At 50.0% G+C, this 15622-nt stretch overlaps 1 protein-coding gene across 9 annotated transcripts in view; it reads right to left on the bottom strand.

The window, feature by feature from the left end:
* The window catches only part of mio (GATOR complex protein mio), a 768187-nt gene that overhangs the window by 292362 nt on the left and 460203 nt on the right, over positions 1-15622 (bottom strand). The gene's annotated exons all lie outside the window — the stretch shown is intronic.

Raw genomic sequence — 15622 nt, 5'->3', positions numbered from 1 at the left:
AAGTACAATGAATAAATTACAATACAACAATAATACTAAAAAAGCACTGTTTCCGTTTGTTAACGCGCATGAAACGGCTTTAGGCGTGCGACATGGACGACTTCAGGTCGCGATCGGCGTCGTTGAGAGTTCGTGATGCCGTCGGGGACAACCTCGTAATCAAGTGGGCCGAGACGTCGAACCAAACTGTACGGTCCGAAGTACCTTTGCAGAAGCTTTTCACTTAGTCCACGTCGGCGTATCGGCGTCCACACCCAAACACGTTCACCGGGCTGGTATTCCACGAAGCGTCGTTGAAGGTTGTAACGGTGGCTGTCGGTCGTCTGTTGATTCTTAATACGGAGCCGCACAAGTTGTCGGGCTTCTTCAGCGTGATGAAGGCACTCGCTCACATCGAGGTTTTCTTCGTCGGTGACGTTGGGTAACATGGCATCGAGCGTCGTTGTCGGGCTCCTTCCGTAGACCAATTTGTATGGAGATATCTGCGTCGTCTCCTTCACCGCCGTGTTGTATGCGAAGGTCACATACGGAAGAATGGCGTCCCACGTCTTGTGTTCGACATCGACGTACATTGACAGCATGTCGGCGATCGTCTTGTTAAGCCGCTCGGTGAGGCCGTTGGTCTGTGGGTGGTACGCTGTCGTCCGGCGGTGGTTTGTTTGGCTGTATGCCAAGATCGCTTGAGTTAAGTCGGCAGTGAATGCCGTTCCTCTGTCGGTGATAAGGACCTCCGGGGCGCCGTGACGTAGGACGATATTTTCGACGAAGAACTTAGCTAGCTCGGATGCACTGCCTTTTGGCAGGGCTTTTGTCTCGGCGTAGCGGGTGAGGTAGTCGGTAGCTACCACGATCCACTTGTTTCCGAAAGCCGACGTCGGGAACGGCCCCAGTAGGTCCATACCAATCTGCTGGAAAGGTCGGCAAGGTGGATCTATTGGCTGCAGAAGTCCCGCTGGCCTTGTCGGCGGTGTCTTGCGTCGCTGACAGTCCCGGCATGTCCTCACATAACGAGTGACGTCGGTGGTAAGACGCAGCCAGTAGTACCTTTCTTGTATCCTCGCGAGCGTGCGAGAAACACCGAGGTGCCCTGCCGTCGGATCGTCGCGCAGGGCCTGCAGGAGTTCTGGTCGCAGAGCTGAAGGCACCACAAGGAGGTACTTAGCCCGAAGTGGTGAAAAGTTTTTCTTTTGTAGAAGACCGTTTCGTAGAAAAAACGACGCAAGTGCGCGCTTGAATACCTTCGGGACTTCGGCGGTCTTGCCTTCGAGGTATTTTATTAGGGCCTTAAGTTCCGGGTCGGCCCGCTGTCGTTCAGCGAAGTCGTCGGTAGTGATCGTTCCCAAGAAGTAGTCGTCATCCGGGTCGTCGGGTAGCGGTTGGTCGACAGGCGCACGAGAGAGACAGTCGGCGTCGGAGTGTTTTTTGCCGGACTTGTAAATGACAGTAATGTCATATTCTTGAAGTCTCAGGCTCCATCGTGCGAGGCGACCTGAAGGGTCCTTCAAAGTGGCTAGCCAACACAAGGCGTGGTGGTCGCTCACAACTTTGAAGGGCCTGCCGTAGAGGTATGGGCGAAATTTCGACGTAGCCCAGATGATGGCGAGGCACTCCTTTTCTGTTGTGAAATAATTTGCTTCAGCTTTGGATAGCGATCGGCTGGCGTAACTAATAACCCTTTCAAGTCCGTCAGCCCTCTGCACAAGAACGACGCCAAGACCTACGCTGCTTGCGTCAATATGTATTTCTGTCTCGGCGAATTCGTCGAAATGGGCAAGTAACGGAGGCGTCTGTAGGCGATGTTTAAGCTCCTGGAAAGCGTGTTCCTGTGGCGTTTCCCACTTGAACTCCACGTCGGCCTTGGTAAGGTTAGTGAGAGGATCGGCGATGCGGGCGAAGTTTTTTACGAACCGCCTATAATAGGCGCACAGGCCCAGAAATCGGCGCACGGCTTTCTTGTCAGTGGGCGGCGGAAAGTCGGCGATGGCGGTTGTTTTCCGTGGATCAGGACGAACTCCAGACTTGCTGATAACGTGCCCCAGAAACAAGAGCTCTTCATACGCAAATCTGCACTTTTCTGGCTTCAGTGTGAGTCCGGAAGTCTTAATGGCTTGAAGTACAGCTTCAAGGCGCCGAAGATGCTCGTCGAAACTCGACGAAAACACGACGACGTCGTCCAAGTACACAAGGCAAGTCTGCCACTTCAATCCTGCCAGTACTGTATCCATAACGCGTCGAAAAGTTGCAGGCGCTGAGCAAAGGCCGAAGAGCATCACCTTAAACTCGAAGAGGCCGTCCGGTGTTATAAACGCCGTCTTTTCTCGGTCTCTTTCGTCGACTTCGATTTGCCAATAGCCAGTCTTAAGGTCCAATGACGAAAAGTACTTGGCGTTATGGAGCCGATCAAGTGCGTCCTCTATTCGTGGGAGAGGATACACGTCCTTTCTTGTGATTTTGTTCAGGCGGCGATAATCGACGCAGAAACGTAGGGTCCCATCCTTTTTCTTCACTAACACCACGGGGGATGCCCATGGGCTCTTGGACGGCTGGATAATGTCATCCCGCAGCTTTCCATCAACTTGTCTCTTCATGGCCTCACGTTCTCGCGTCGAAACCCTGTACGGACTCTGACGGAGTGGTCTGGCATTTTCTTCGGTTATGATGCGATGTTTTGTGATTGGGGTCTGCCGAATTTTCGATGACGACGAAAAGCAATCTTCGTATTGCAGGAGCAGGGCCTTGAGCTGTTCTTGCTTATCGTTCGGAAGTCTGGGATTGAGGTCGAAAGCTATGGGAGGGGCTTGGTTCCTCTGAGCAGGTTCCGCAGAATCGGCGAGGGCGAAAGCACTGGTGGCTTCGACAATTTCTTCAATGTATGCGACCGTTGTTCCTTTGTTCACATGTTTGTACTCATTGCTGAAATTCGTGAGCAAAACCGTTGCTTTGCCTCCCTGCAGCTCTGCAATTCCCCTTGCGACGCAAATATTTCGGGTGACCAACAGATGCTGACTGCCTTCAACGACGCCTTTGAAGTCAGGTGATTCAGGAGCGCCGACTGAAATAACGACGCTTGAGCGAGGCGGAATGGTGACTTGTTCTTCCAGCACATTCAAGGCATGGTGTCCAGACGGCGTGCGCGGCGGTAGTGCTTCTTCTGTGGATAACGTCATCGACTTTGTTTTTAGGTTGATGACAGCACCATGGAGGCATAAGAAGTCCATGCCAAGGATGACATCTCTCGAGCAACGCTGTAGGACTATGAAGTCTGTAGGATAAATACGGCCGTTAATGGTGACTCTCGCTCTGCAGATTCCTGCAGGCGTTACGAGATGACCTCCGGCTGTGCGGATTTTAGGGCCTTTCCAAGCTGTCCTAACTTTCTTTAACTTCGCGGCGAACGACCCACTGATGACAGAATAGTCGGCTCCAGTATCGACGAGAGCGGTCACACTGTGGCCGTTGATAAGAACGTCGAGGTCGCTAGTTTGCCGTCTCGCATTACAGTTAGGGCGTGGCGTCGGGTCACGGCTGCGTCGGCTTGTTCCGCTGCTTCCATGTTGCGTCGTCAAGCCACCTTCAGTAAGTGAGCTTTCGCCGTCAGGGCTTTGCCTGGTTGGCGTTGTGTTCGGAAAGCTCCGTCGTCGTCGTCGGAGGATCTTCGGTAGTTCGTCGCACAGCAACCGCACCTCCACCGGTTGCTGCCCTTAGTTTCCCGGATACGGGCTAGGAGACCGGCCCCGCGTTGGGCCAGAGTACTGTCGGTGGTGCGGTGACCTGCGGCGGCTGGGCGACGGCGAACGCGAAGGGCTTCGTGGTGTCCACCGAGTTCCTGTCAGGTAGTCGGCGATGTCACGTGGTCGTTCTCCTGGCTGCGGACGTGGTGCATCGACGGCGAAGCCACGCAGTCCCATCTGTCGGTACTGGCAACGGCGGTAAGTGTGCCCGGCCTCGCCGCAGTGGTAGCACAGTGGGCGGTGGTCAGGGGTGCTCCAAACGTCGGTTTTCCTCGGCGCACTGCGCTGGCCTGCTGGTGAACGGTAGGTCGTTGGTGGGGGTGGTGGCGGCGGTGGTGTCTGGCGACGGAAGTGCGACGAGGCGGCGTTTTGGCGTGGACGGGGAGGAGCGTTGTGGCGCACTGCAGCGGCGTAGCTCATAGTTTCTGGCTCGGGCAGCGGTGTATGAGGAATTCGAAGTGATTGCCGAACTTCTTCTCGCACAATGTCGGCGATCGAATTCACTTGAGGTTGCGCCGAAGGCAACAGTTTGCACAGCTCTTCCCGCACGATCGCTCGGATCGTTTCACGCAGGTTTTCGGAGTCACTGGTTTGAGCAGCAGCGCATTCTGGAGTCAGGCGACGATTATACTGTCTGGTGCGCATGTCAAGGGTTTTTTCGATGGTGGTCGCCTCGGATACAAATTCTGGGACGGTGTTCGGTGGATTCCTCATTAGTCCCGCGAAGAGCTCCTGTTTGACCCCTCGCATGAGGAAACGAACTTTCTTCTCCTCAGGCATGTCTGGGTCAGCGTGACGAAATAGGCGCGTCATCTCCTCTGTGAAAATTCCAACCTTCTCATTCGGTAGCTGAACCCGGGTCTCTAGTTGAGCAGCGGCCCTTTCTTTGCGAGCGACGCTCGCGAACGTTTGCAGAAATGCGCCGCAGAAGACATCCCACGTTCGGAGCGTGGACTCACGATTCTCTAGCCAGGTCCTTGCGGTGACTTCCAGGTAGAAGTACACATGCCGGAGCTTTTCTTCGTTGTCCCAGTGGTTGAGGGCGGCCACACGGTCGTATGTTTCTAACCAGGACTCCGGGTCTTCGAACGATGACCCATGGAAAATTGGTGGTTCCCTGGGTTGATGCATGACCATCGTGGGCAGGGATGCGGCGGTTGTCATTGTCGCTGCAGTCGCGGTGATGGCCTTGGTCTTCCGCGCCTTGTCTTCTAGAATCCCGTACTCCGGTGGTAGCCCTTGCTGTCGGCGGCTTGTTCGCTGCTCCTGGTTGGCGTCGGTGTCTTCTCCGCGACGTGGGCTGGGTTCACGGCTTGACGGGGGCGTGCGGTACATGAACGAAACAGCACCTCCACCAGATGTCACGGGGTCGTGACGTGGCCGAAGACAGGAGACTTCGTGTTGGGATTTAACTGTTTATTTGGGCGAACCTGTGCCCGGTAAACGGAAAGTCCAATTACAGCAGCCGTCTCGCACAGATAGCAGTCTCGGACTGATAGCGGCGAACGGAGCGTCGGCCTTCGATCAACAACTGACAAGCGGCGAAGCGCGTCGGCATTTATACTCCCGCCGTCGAATGTTCTAGCGCTACCGCTGGCGGCGGCGTATGTTCCAGAAGAATCTGTACCATTCGCACAGTGAGCGTGATCTTATCGAAATGATCTACTACAGTCCGGAACCCTCTCGAAACTGCAGGCGCGGTTTGCGCTGAGAATCGTGTGGTGTTTTGGGACGATAACAAAAGCTTGGGAAATGGAACGTGGCAATATGAATGTTATGCGATGATTTCAATTCGAAAGGCAATGAATTCCAAATGGCTATGCTAGTAAACGAGGTTGAGAACTTGCCGTAGTTTGTCCTTATGGCCGGCAAAAGAAGATTATTGCACTGGGAAAACCGGGTGATGTTACTATTAGTTAAGTGACAATGATCAATACATGTGATAAAAATGTCATGCGTGATGAGTCTAAAGGCGACAATAGACATTCTATGACAAAATAATTGTCTCAATGGGAGTATGTTAAGCTAAAAAACAACAAGCTACAGGAGAAGTAAAATGGGCTGAAAGTCATTAATTTAACTGCTCGATTCTGAAGTCGCTGCAAACGTTCGATGTGCGTGAAATATGTGTTGGCCCAAGATGATACGCAATACGAAATATGGCTATGCATATAAGCAAAACACAAAGTACGTATGATGTGAGGTAGAAAATATGTTCGTGTCTTGATGATAACGTGAGTACCAAATGCAATCTTTTTAACGAGTGATGCTGCATGTTCATGAAATTTTAGTTCGCTATCTAAGATGACGCCAAGAAACCACGCTTCACTGGAAACGTTTATGACAGTATTACCAATGTGAAGGGAAGGTTGTATGTCGAGTGAAATGCGTGGGGAATGGAACAATATAAACACGGTTTTAGTAGCATTGATCTGAAGATAATTGGCCTGGCACCATAAAGTTATGTTATGTAAATCTGTGTTGAGGTCAGACTGGAGTGAAAAAACTGATTTAGATAACTGAAAGATGGTTGTGTCGTCAGCGTAAAGTATGCACTTGGTCCTTGTAAGAATGGTAGGTAGGTCATTAATAAACATCAAAAATAAAAGTGGGCCTAAAATTGATCCCTGTGGAACGCTGTTGTGTCTTCGCGGTTTCTGTGTGTGTGTGTGCGCGCACCTGTTGACGCCTCAGCTGGCCGCCTGCACCACATCGGACTTTTGCTACTACCACGTGCGCATCGTTATCCGGCTAACACTACGCTGCCTATAAATACGTTATACACTTTTGAATAAACGTTCTTTTCATTCTGCTGACTACGCTGAGACATTGCTGGTCCGGCGCTGCTATGCGCACACCATGGCTATGCTACAGTGGCGACGAGGATGTTCACCACCCATGCAGTGAAAGACGACCCTGAACCTGACACTACGAAAAATCGAGCAACCAAGGCGATCATGGCTCACCACCAGCTTCCGGACTTCGAAGAGAGCAAAGATAAGTGGACGCCATACCTTATCAAAGTCGAAGCATACTTTGAAGCGAATGCCATTGAAGACTCGACTAAGAAAAGAGCATTGCTGGTTGCTGCCTTAAGCACGCACACGATACAAGTGCTGGCAAGGAAGGTGGCTCCACGCAAGCCGAATGCGCTGACTTATGAAGAAGTCGTGGCAGTGTTGAGTGAGCACTACGACCCCAAGCGACACGAAATCACAGAAAGTTACAGGTTTTTCAGTCGGTGTCAAGTGGAGGGTGAGCCCATTAATGAATTCCTGGTCGACATTCGCCGAATAGCTGATAATTGCAATTTTGGCAGTGCATTAAATCGCATGCTACGAGATCGCATTGTGTGTGGTGTCCGGTCAAGTGCACTACAGAAGCAGCTACTTGCGAAGCGGGAATTAACATTAGAAGACGCTGAAGCGATGGTCCTTTCAGCTGAAGCTGCAGATAGTGGCGTGAAAAACATGAACGGATCTGGATTGACACCAGTGTTAAAAGTACAAGCGTATCAGCAGAAAACACCGCAAGACGAGAGACGGAGGGCTACACGTCAAGAATGCTCAAGGTGCGGTAGTGCAAAGCACAATGAGAGCGGTTGCACCTGGTCTAACGTTTGCTGTTATCGCTGTAGAGGACGCGGTCACCTTGCGAGGAAATGCCGAAGCCGCGGTCCTCACGAGCAAGGAACAGCAAGCAGGGCACAAACCAACATTCTCACGGGGACGGAAGGTTCGACAGACGACGAACACGAAGCAGCGCATATCTGGGCCTTGGCCTCGGAACGGAAGAGTTGTCTGGTGCCACCAATTCGCCGAACGTTCTCTCGGTGTGGTGTGCAGCTTACCATGGAAGTTGATACTGGGTCGGCCATTTGTGTTATCCTACGTCAACTGTACGAGAAGCACCGCGACGAATGGCCGAAACTGAGACCATCCAGTGTGAAATTATCCTGCTACACAGGACGACTGCCAGTGCTTGGGGAGCTTGCGCTCAGTGTTTCTCATAAGGGAGTGACGGCGGAGTGTGCGCTGACCGTGTTAGACTGTGCGGGACCAAGCCTCTGTGGTCGAGATTTAATTCAGCTGCTGAACGCCGCTGGTGCTCCGGTGGTTCGCGTTGCAGGAGACTCTGAGCCCACAGAACAAACGGGCAAGTCCAGTGTGAATAGCATATTCAACGACTTCAACGTCGTGTTTTCCGAGAAACTGGGGCTCATCACAGGCCCTCCGGTCAGTCTGCACCTAAAAGAAGGCGCCGTACCTAAATTCTGTAAGTCCAGACCCATTCCATATGCGCTACGCGACCGCGTGTCACTTGAACTTGATCGGTTAGTTTCCTTAGGCGTGTTATCACCGGTGGCACACTTGGAATGGGCGTCACCTATAGTCGTAGTTCTTAAGAAAGACGGCGCAGTGAGAATCTGCGGTGATTTCAAGGCCACAGTGAATCCCGCATGCGCCACTGAACAATATCCCTTGCCTATCATTGAAGATATGTTTGCGCAACTACACGATGGGTATTGTTTCAGCACACTGGATTTACGGGACGCATACAATCAAGTGGCACTGGATGAGTCGGCAAAGAAAATTTGCGTCATTAACACACCAAAAGGGCTTTTTTGCTACAACCGACTGCCTTTCGGAATAGCCTCTGCACCCGCGATATTCCAAAGAAAAATGGATGAGGTTATAGCTGGTCTGGTGGGTGCACAAGCTTACCTTGACGACGTGCTCATTTCTGAAAAATCAAGCGACAGTGGTGAAAGGATGAAAAACGTTTTGGAGCGGTTTCGAGAGAGAGGCGTAAAGTTGAGACACGATAAGTGCAAGCTGCGCAGCCCAGCAGTTACCTATCTCGGGCATCGCATCGATCGCGATGGGCTTCATCCGACAGAGAAAAACCTCGATGCTATCATGCAGGCGCAGAGCCCCCCGTAATGTCAGCGAACTGCGGTCTTTTTTGGGAATGATCACGTTCTACGCGAAGTTTCTGCCTAACATGTCGACCACACTTTTTCCTTTGTATCAGCTGCTGGAAAAGAATGCACGCTGGCACTGGGAACAGCCTCAAGAGCTTGCGTTTAAGGTTGCTAAGCAAAGCCTCAAAGCAGTCAAGGTTCTCGTCCATTTCGACCCTTCGAAGGAACTAAAACTTGAGTGCGACGCGTCGCCATACGGAGTGGGCGCGGTCTTGTTTCACACGATAGGAAACGTCCACAGGCTGATCAGCTTTCGCTCGCGTACGTTAACACAGGCGGAGCGCAACTATTCACAGCTCGAGCGAGAGGCACTGGCACTGGTATTTGGCGTAACTAAATTTCGCGACTACCTTCTAGGTCGGGAATTTACCTTGGTGACTGACCACCAACCGTTGCTGGGCCTGTTGAGGTCAGACAGGCAGACGCCCACAATGGCCGCTGCCCGGATCCAATGTTGGGCGCTTCAGCTGGGGGCCTACCGGTACCAGCTGCAGTACGCCCCAGGACGACAGATGCTGAATGCTGATGCCTTAAGCCGCCTGCCCCTGCAAACTACGGAAACTGACGAAGACGGTGAGCCACCCGAATATGTACTCTCGCTAAACCAGCTGAACAACGGTGTCGTGACAACGCGTGAGCTGAAGGCTTTCACCGCTTCGGATCCTGTCCTGGCAGAAGTCAAACGGTACAGATTACATGGGTGGCCCAGACACGCCAACGGGCTGGCAAGGGACATACTGCCATTTTTTGACCGTAAGCTAGAGCTATCCATTGCACATGACCTGGTTTATTGAGGCAATAGGGTCATAATACCAGCCGAAGCAAGAGTGCAAGTGCTACAGCTTTTACATGAGACTCACCAGGGTTCGCCGGCAATGAAATCTGTCGCACGCTCTTTGTTTTGGTGGCCAGGCCTAGACAGAAATATTGAAGAGGTGTCTACTCAGTGCCAGAAATGTGTTCAAAATTTGCCGATGCCGACCGCGGCGCCCGTTGTCAAGTGGCCGGAAACCGGCGAAAGGTGGTCCCGCATTCACATTGACTACGCGGGGCCGATCGGGGGAAAAATGATACTCGTCATAGTTTTCGCCCACACGAAATGGCTCGAAGCCATACCTCTGTTACATGCTTCAACGGAAACCACCATTAACTGCTTACGTGCCATTTTCAGCAGGTTTGGGGTACCACGCACAATCGTGTCCGACAACGGGACTCAGTTTTCCAGCCATGATTTTGAGGAATTCGTAGCAAACAACAACATAGTGCACCTCCGATGTGCGCCCTACCACCCCCAGTCTAATGGTGCAGCGGAAAGGGCAGTGCGTACTATAAAAGATGGCCTTCGAAAAATGAGGAGAGGAAAGCTGGAGGAGAATCTGATACGCTTGCTGTTTAACTATCGGAGGACGCCACAAAAGTGCGGTAAATCCCCAGCAGAGTTGCTCTTGGGTTACCAAATACGCTCACGGCTGGACACATGTTTTCCTCCAGCCCTTACAGGATCAAAAGAAGACCAAGAGGACTGGCTGCCGCTATACACCCGCAATATGGTGCGTATACACCCGCAATTAACGTATACACCAACGTATACACCCGCAACGTATACACCCGCAATTATGGTGCGGGGAGCAAATGAACGCCTGGCAATGGGAAGGCGACGTCTGGAGCGAGAATGGTGACCGTGAACACTCCGGACGGTGTCGTCCAGCGGCATGTTGATCAACTTCGCCCGCGACAGGACTCGCCACCAGTAACAACTGCCACAAGTCCCAGCGAGTCAGACCAAGCAACGGAACCAGCGCCTCCGGAAGCGGTAAGCTCGAATGCAGGCATGTCTTCTCGGCTCATCCCTAATGATGCTGGTTCTGCACAACGTGCATCACCGAAGATCACAGCCATCCCGATGAGTACCGGTGTCGCCCAACAAGCCCTCAGGCGTTCAACAAGAAAACGCAAGACAGTACAACGCTTTCAATTCTAAGGGGGAAGGAATGTTGCGTCTTCGCGGTTTCTGTGTGTGTGTGCGCGCGCACCTGTTGACGCCTCAGCTGGCCGCCTGCACCACATCGGACTTTTGCTACAACCACGTGCGCATCGTTATCTGGCTAACACTACGCTGCCTATAAATACGTTATACACTTTTGAATAAACGTTCTTTTCATTCTGCTGACTATGTTGAGACATTGCTGGTCCGGCGCTGCTATGCGCACACCATGGCTATGCTACAAACACCAACGTTAATTAACTTGGGCGTTGAAAGATGGCCATTACCATGAACCATTTGAGACCGGATACTGAGGTAGCTCTTAATAAAATTTCGTGGCGAACCAGACATACCAAATTACTCGACTTTAGCAAGTAGTACGTGATGATTTATAGTGCCAAAAGCCTTCGTCAAATCAATAAACAAAGATCCCACAAGTAACCCTCTATCAATAGCTTGTTTAATTTCCTCCATTAAAGTAATTAGTGCCAGCTCAGTTGAATATCCTTGACAAAATCCAAATTGTTGTGGAGATAAAAGATTAAAATTTTTCAGATAACGCATTAATCTAATGTGGAATAACTTTTCAATTACATTACCGAAGAAGGACAGGATACAGATTGGCATATAATTCTGTACAAAAGTCTTATCACCCTTTTTAAAAACTGGAACTATTTTACCAGCCTTAAGGCAGCTCAAAAACACACCCGCTGAAAACAGCTTGTTAATAATTACTGCCAAAGGTGGTGATATTAAGTTTGAAACTAGTTTTACTTTAAGAGGATCAATATGATCTAAACCAGCACTTGTGGTCTTTAGTGATGTGATGACCTGAAGGACTTCATCTGCAGACGTTGAATGAAGATAAAAAGAATGAGTACACCGTGGTATATCGCATAAATGACCTGGTGATTGCTGCGTATCCGCAGATGCACAGAAATGCTCACTGAACGTGGCGGCCACTCTTACAGGGTCTGTATATATTTCGTCGCCTTGCTTTATTTTTATTGTGGGCTCTGAGCAGTTCTTCATGTTCAAAAATTCTTTAATGATTTGCCAGCAACGTCTCGTGTTACCCGTGTTTTTTGCAATGAGATTCCGGCAGTAATTGTGCTTAGCAAGCCTAAGTAAGAAAGATAATGTTGCTGAGTATTTGTGAAAGCGGGATTTTAATGCGAGGTTATAAGGCTGCGACTTAGTTTCTTATGAAGGTTATTCTTTTTATTCATGGACTTCAACAACCAGTTGCTTATCCATGGATTTCTAGGGAAACGATACCACTTCGTGACAGTAGTGGAAGTGGTGCATGCTTCTATACCTGAAGCTATTACTTCTGAGAAAGACTCAAAAGCCCTTTTTGCACAGTCTAGATTAGTCACCGATGTCCAGTCTACTGTGCTAATTATTCGCACAAACTTCTCCGCATGGAATCGGCGTTTCGTGAAGTGTGATGTTACTGGCCTTGGTATTTTCGGAGCCCAGAATGAGAAATACGGGAATATGATCTGTAATGCTATGATCTATTACACCTGTAGCGTGTTCAGTGGAAATGTTGGAGATGATATGATCTATTAGCGTATTCGAACCTAGTAAATCGCTTTTAGTTGGTGCTGAAATATGCGACATAAAGCCAAAGCAGTATAAACAGTTCGTATATTCTAGGCACGATACACTATCAGGATCAATAATGTTTATATTAAAATCACCACATAAGACAACGCTTTTATTTTCCCTCACTAGGTTATTAAGAATGATGCTTAACTGATTACAAAAATCGGAATACGATGATGAAGGTGACCGATAAATGGAAGCTATAATAGTACTACGGCTATTCAATGGTGTAACACTATGGTTGAATTCAAGCCAAACAGATTCACATAAAATATTGTTGAAGGTTATGTCACTACGGCGTGTGTAGGTTAAGGATGAGTTGACAAGTATGGCACTACCGCCACCACGACAGAGCTCCTGATTACAGTATTCAGAATAATAACCTGGCAATCCGTACAAGTTACCCTCATTACCAGACAACCAAGTTTCAGATAAACATATGACAGAGAATGAATGTTTAAGCAAGGAAATCCACGCAACAAGATCGTCCTGGTGCTTTCTAAGACTGCAAATGTTTAAGTGAAGTAGTGATAGGGCTGATGACTTCTCGAGTAGCAATTCTGATGTTTGCTGGCACGAGAACGCAGCCATGTTGATCTAAGGTTGGTTTAAAATGGGGACTGATAAGATATCTAAGAGAATACTTGGAGATCTTCTGTGCATGCAGTTCGAAACACGCGACTGTCATCCGCCTTTCTGGCTTTGATTGAATCATTGCCAGTCCAGAGATGCTTCCACTGGTTGGTTTTCTTAAGCGCAAGTGCCTGTGCAAAAAGGCGCTTTCGCTCTGGTGTGAGATGGTCATTCACATACACAGGTTTAGGGCCTATGCTCTGAGAAAACCCTATATCTGTGGCAGACAGGCGTGCCTTTCTTGCCTTGTTAGCGAATTCAGCCTTCTTGTTTCTCGAACATAATCGCGCAATAATGTTGCTTCCATTCTTTGCGGGCACTCGATGCGCGGTGTCTATGTCTGTATCGGCGAATGGACAACCAATTTTCTCACCGATAACCTGGACGACTGCCAAGCAGTCTTCGCCTTTTGTCTCAGGGATTCTCTTCAGTTCAACATTATTAAGTCGCGAGTATTGTTCGAGATCACACATTTGTTAACTGAGCTTCTTATTCTCATCCCTCAGGACCTTGTTTTCTTTAGTTAGTGCCTCATTGTCAATCTTTATACGTTCATAGAGGTCATTGAACATCACAAGGCTTGTTTTCATCTCTGCGACCTCCTGCCGAAGAGCCTGTAATTCCTTTGCTAGTTCCGCGCAAGTCGGCATTCTGAAGATAAGTAATACAGATAAGTGAACTCAAAATACGGAACACTACAGAACACAAGACACAAAATAAAAAAAAGAAAATAAACTATATTAAACTATATTAAAGGCAGCAGTGGAAGCAAGAAAAAACACAAAACAGAAAGGAGTGCACCGAGAAGCAACGATCCTGGACGGAGCGAACACAAGGGTCAATGCTTGTACACAGCCACTGCTGCCAAAATGACGAGCAATGGCAAACGATGATCTATTTGTAGGGCTCCTTGTCCGGTAGATGGCGAACGTAGCGGTTGAAGTTCAGTGACGTAGTTGCACGTGCCGAGGATACAGCAGCAAGAGCTAAGCAGTGCTGTCCAGTGAGCCGTGCAGATAAGATTCACCACCTGGACGTAGCGAACACAAGGGTCAATGCTTGTACACAGCCGCAACCACTGCTGCCAAAGTGACGAGCAATGGCAAACAATGGTCTATTTCTAGGGCTCCTTGTCCGGTAGATGGCGAACGTAGCGGCTGAAGTTTAGTGACGTAGTTGCACGTGCCGAGGATACAGCAGCAGCTAAGCAGTGCTGTCCAGTGAGCCGTGCAGATAAGATTCACCAGCTGGACGGAGCGAACACAAGGGTCAATGCTTGTACACAGCCGCAACCACTGCTGCCAAAAAAAAATAGTTGTATTGATGATAATATGTGGGGTTTAATGTCCCAAAACCACCATATGATTATGAGAGACGCCGTAGTGGAGGGCTCTGGAAATTTTGACCACCTGGGGTTCTTTAACGTGCGCCCGAATTGAGCACACGGGCCTACACCATTTCCACTTCCATCGGAAATGCAGCCGCCGCAGCCGGGATTCAAACTCGCGACCTGCGGGTCAGCAGCCGAGTACCTTAGCCACTAGACCACCACGGTGGGGCGATAGTAGTGTTGAGCTGTGCAAGCCTGGCACAGCGGTGGGTGGCGGTTTTGGAAAAAATAAACACAGTTCCTTCTGGGCAAAGGGGCTCAACATGTTCTCATGTTCTTCGCGGGCCTGATGGCCTACTGTTCACAGTAGTCACTACCGCCCGGCCATCCGTTAATCTACACATGTAACAACGGGCGACGAAGATGAAAGGAAGTTTCATGTAAGTCTTCGTTCCCGTACCGCTCTGCCATCTGTTCACCATGCCAAGTTTCGGCAACCTCGAGCCGTTCGAGGGGGGAGGAGACAACTGGCCCTGTTACGTGGACCGGCTCCAAGCATTTCTCCTGGCAAATGGTCGCCCAGACAAGCGTATTGATTGTGTTCATCAGCTGCTGTGGGCAAAAAACGTATGCTTTGCTCCGCAATACGGTCAAGCCCGCCAAGCCCAGTAACAAGACGCTGGACGAGATTCTTCAAGTTCTTGGAAGCCATTACTATCCGAAGCCCTCTGCCGTCGTGCAGCGTTTTTTTTTTTTTTTTTTTTTTCAACTTGGGTGTTCGCGCAAAAAGGGAATCCGTCAGCAATTTCATCGCAGCACTAAAAAGCCTGTCCGAGCACTGCAACTTCGGGGCTGAACTCGAAAATATGCTCCGCGACCGCTTCGTATGTGGCATAAACAACGTGGATGTCCAGACAAGACTTCTGAAAAAACCGGACCTCACTATCGATGACGCCGTGCAGACTGCCCTGGCAATAAAAGCAGCAAAAAAAGGACGCAGGTGAGATAGCACAAGCGAACACAAGCAGCGCTTTCTCGACTCACCGTGTCTCGACAGGTTCTGGGGGCGTCACCTGCTACCGCTGCGGGGACGGACATCTTGCATCAAAATGCTAGCATGTAAAGACAATCTGCGATTACTGCCACAAACGAGGTCATTTGGCGAAGGTGTGCAATTCGAGACGAAAGGACAGCCAAGCCCAAAGCAACAGCCCTACCAAGGCGCATTCGTTCTCGGCTTGCAGTTCACTTTCGTGGAGTAACCGTCATCGTGTTAATACTGTACGCGCGCAGGACGCCGCTACCTTTTCATCTTACGAATTTTTTGACATGTGGCCGATCGACCACGC

Source organism: Rhipicephalus microplus, chromosome 1 (assembly GCF_043290135.1).
Source record: "Rhipicephalus microplus isolate Deutch F79 chromosome 1, USDA_Rmic, whole genome shotgun sequence".
Lineage (NCBI taxonomy): Eukaryota > Metazoa > Arthropoda > Arachnida > Ixodida > Ixodidae > Rhipicephalus > Rhipicephalus microplus.
Note: the sequence above shows the minus strand (reverse complement) of the source record. Positions and strands in the feature narration are given on the sequence as shown.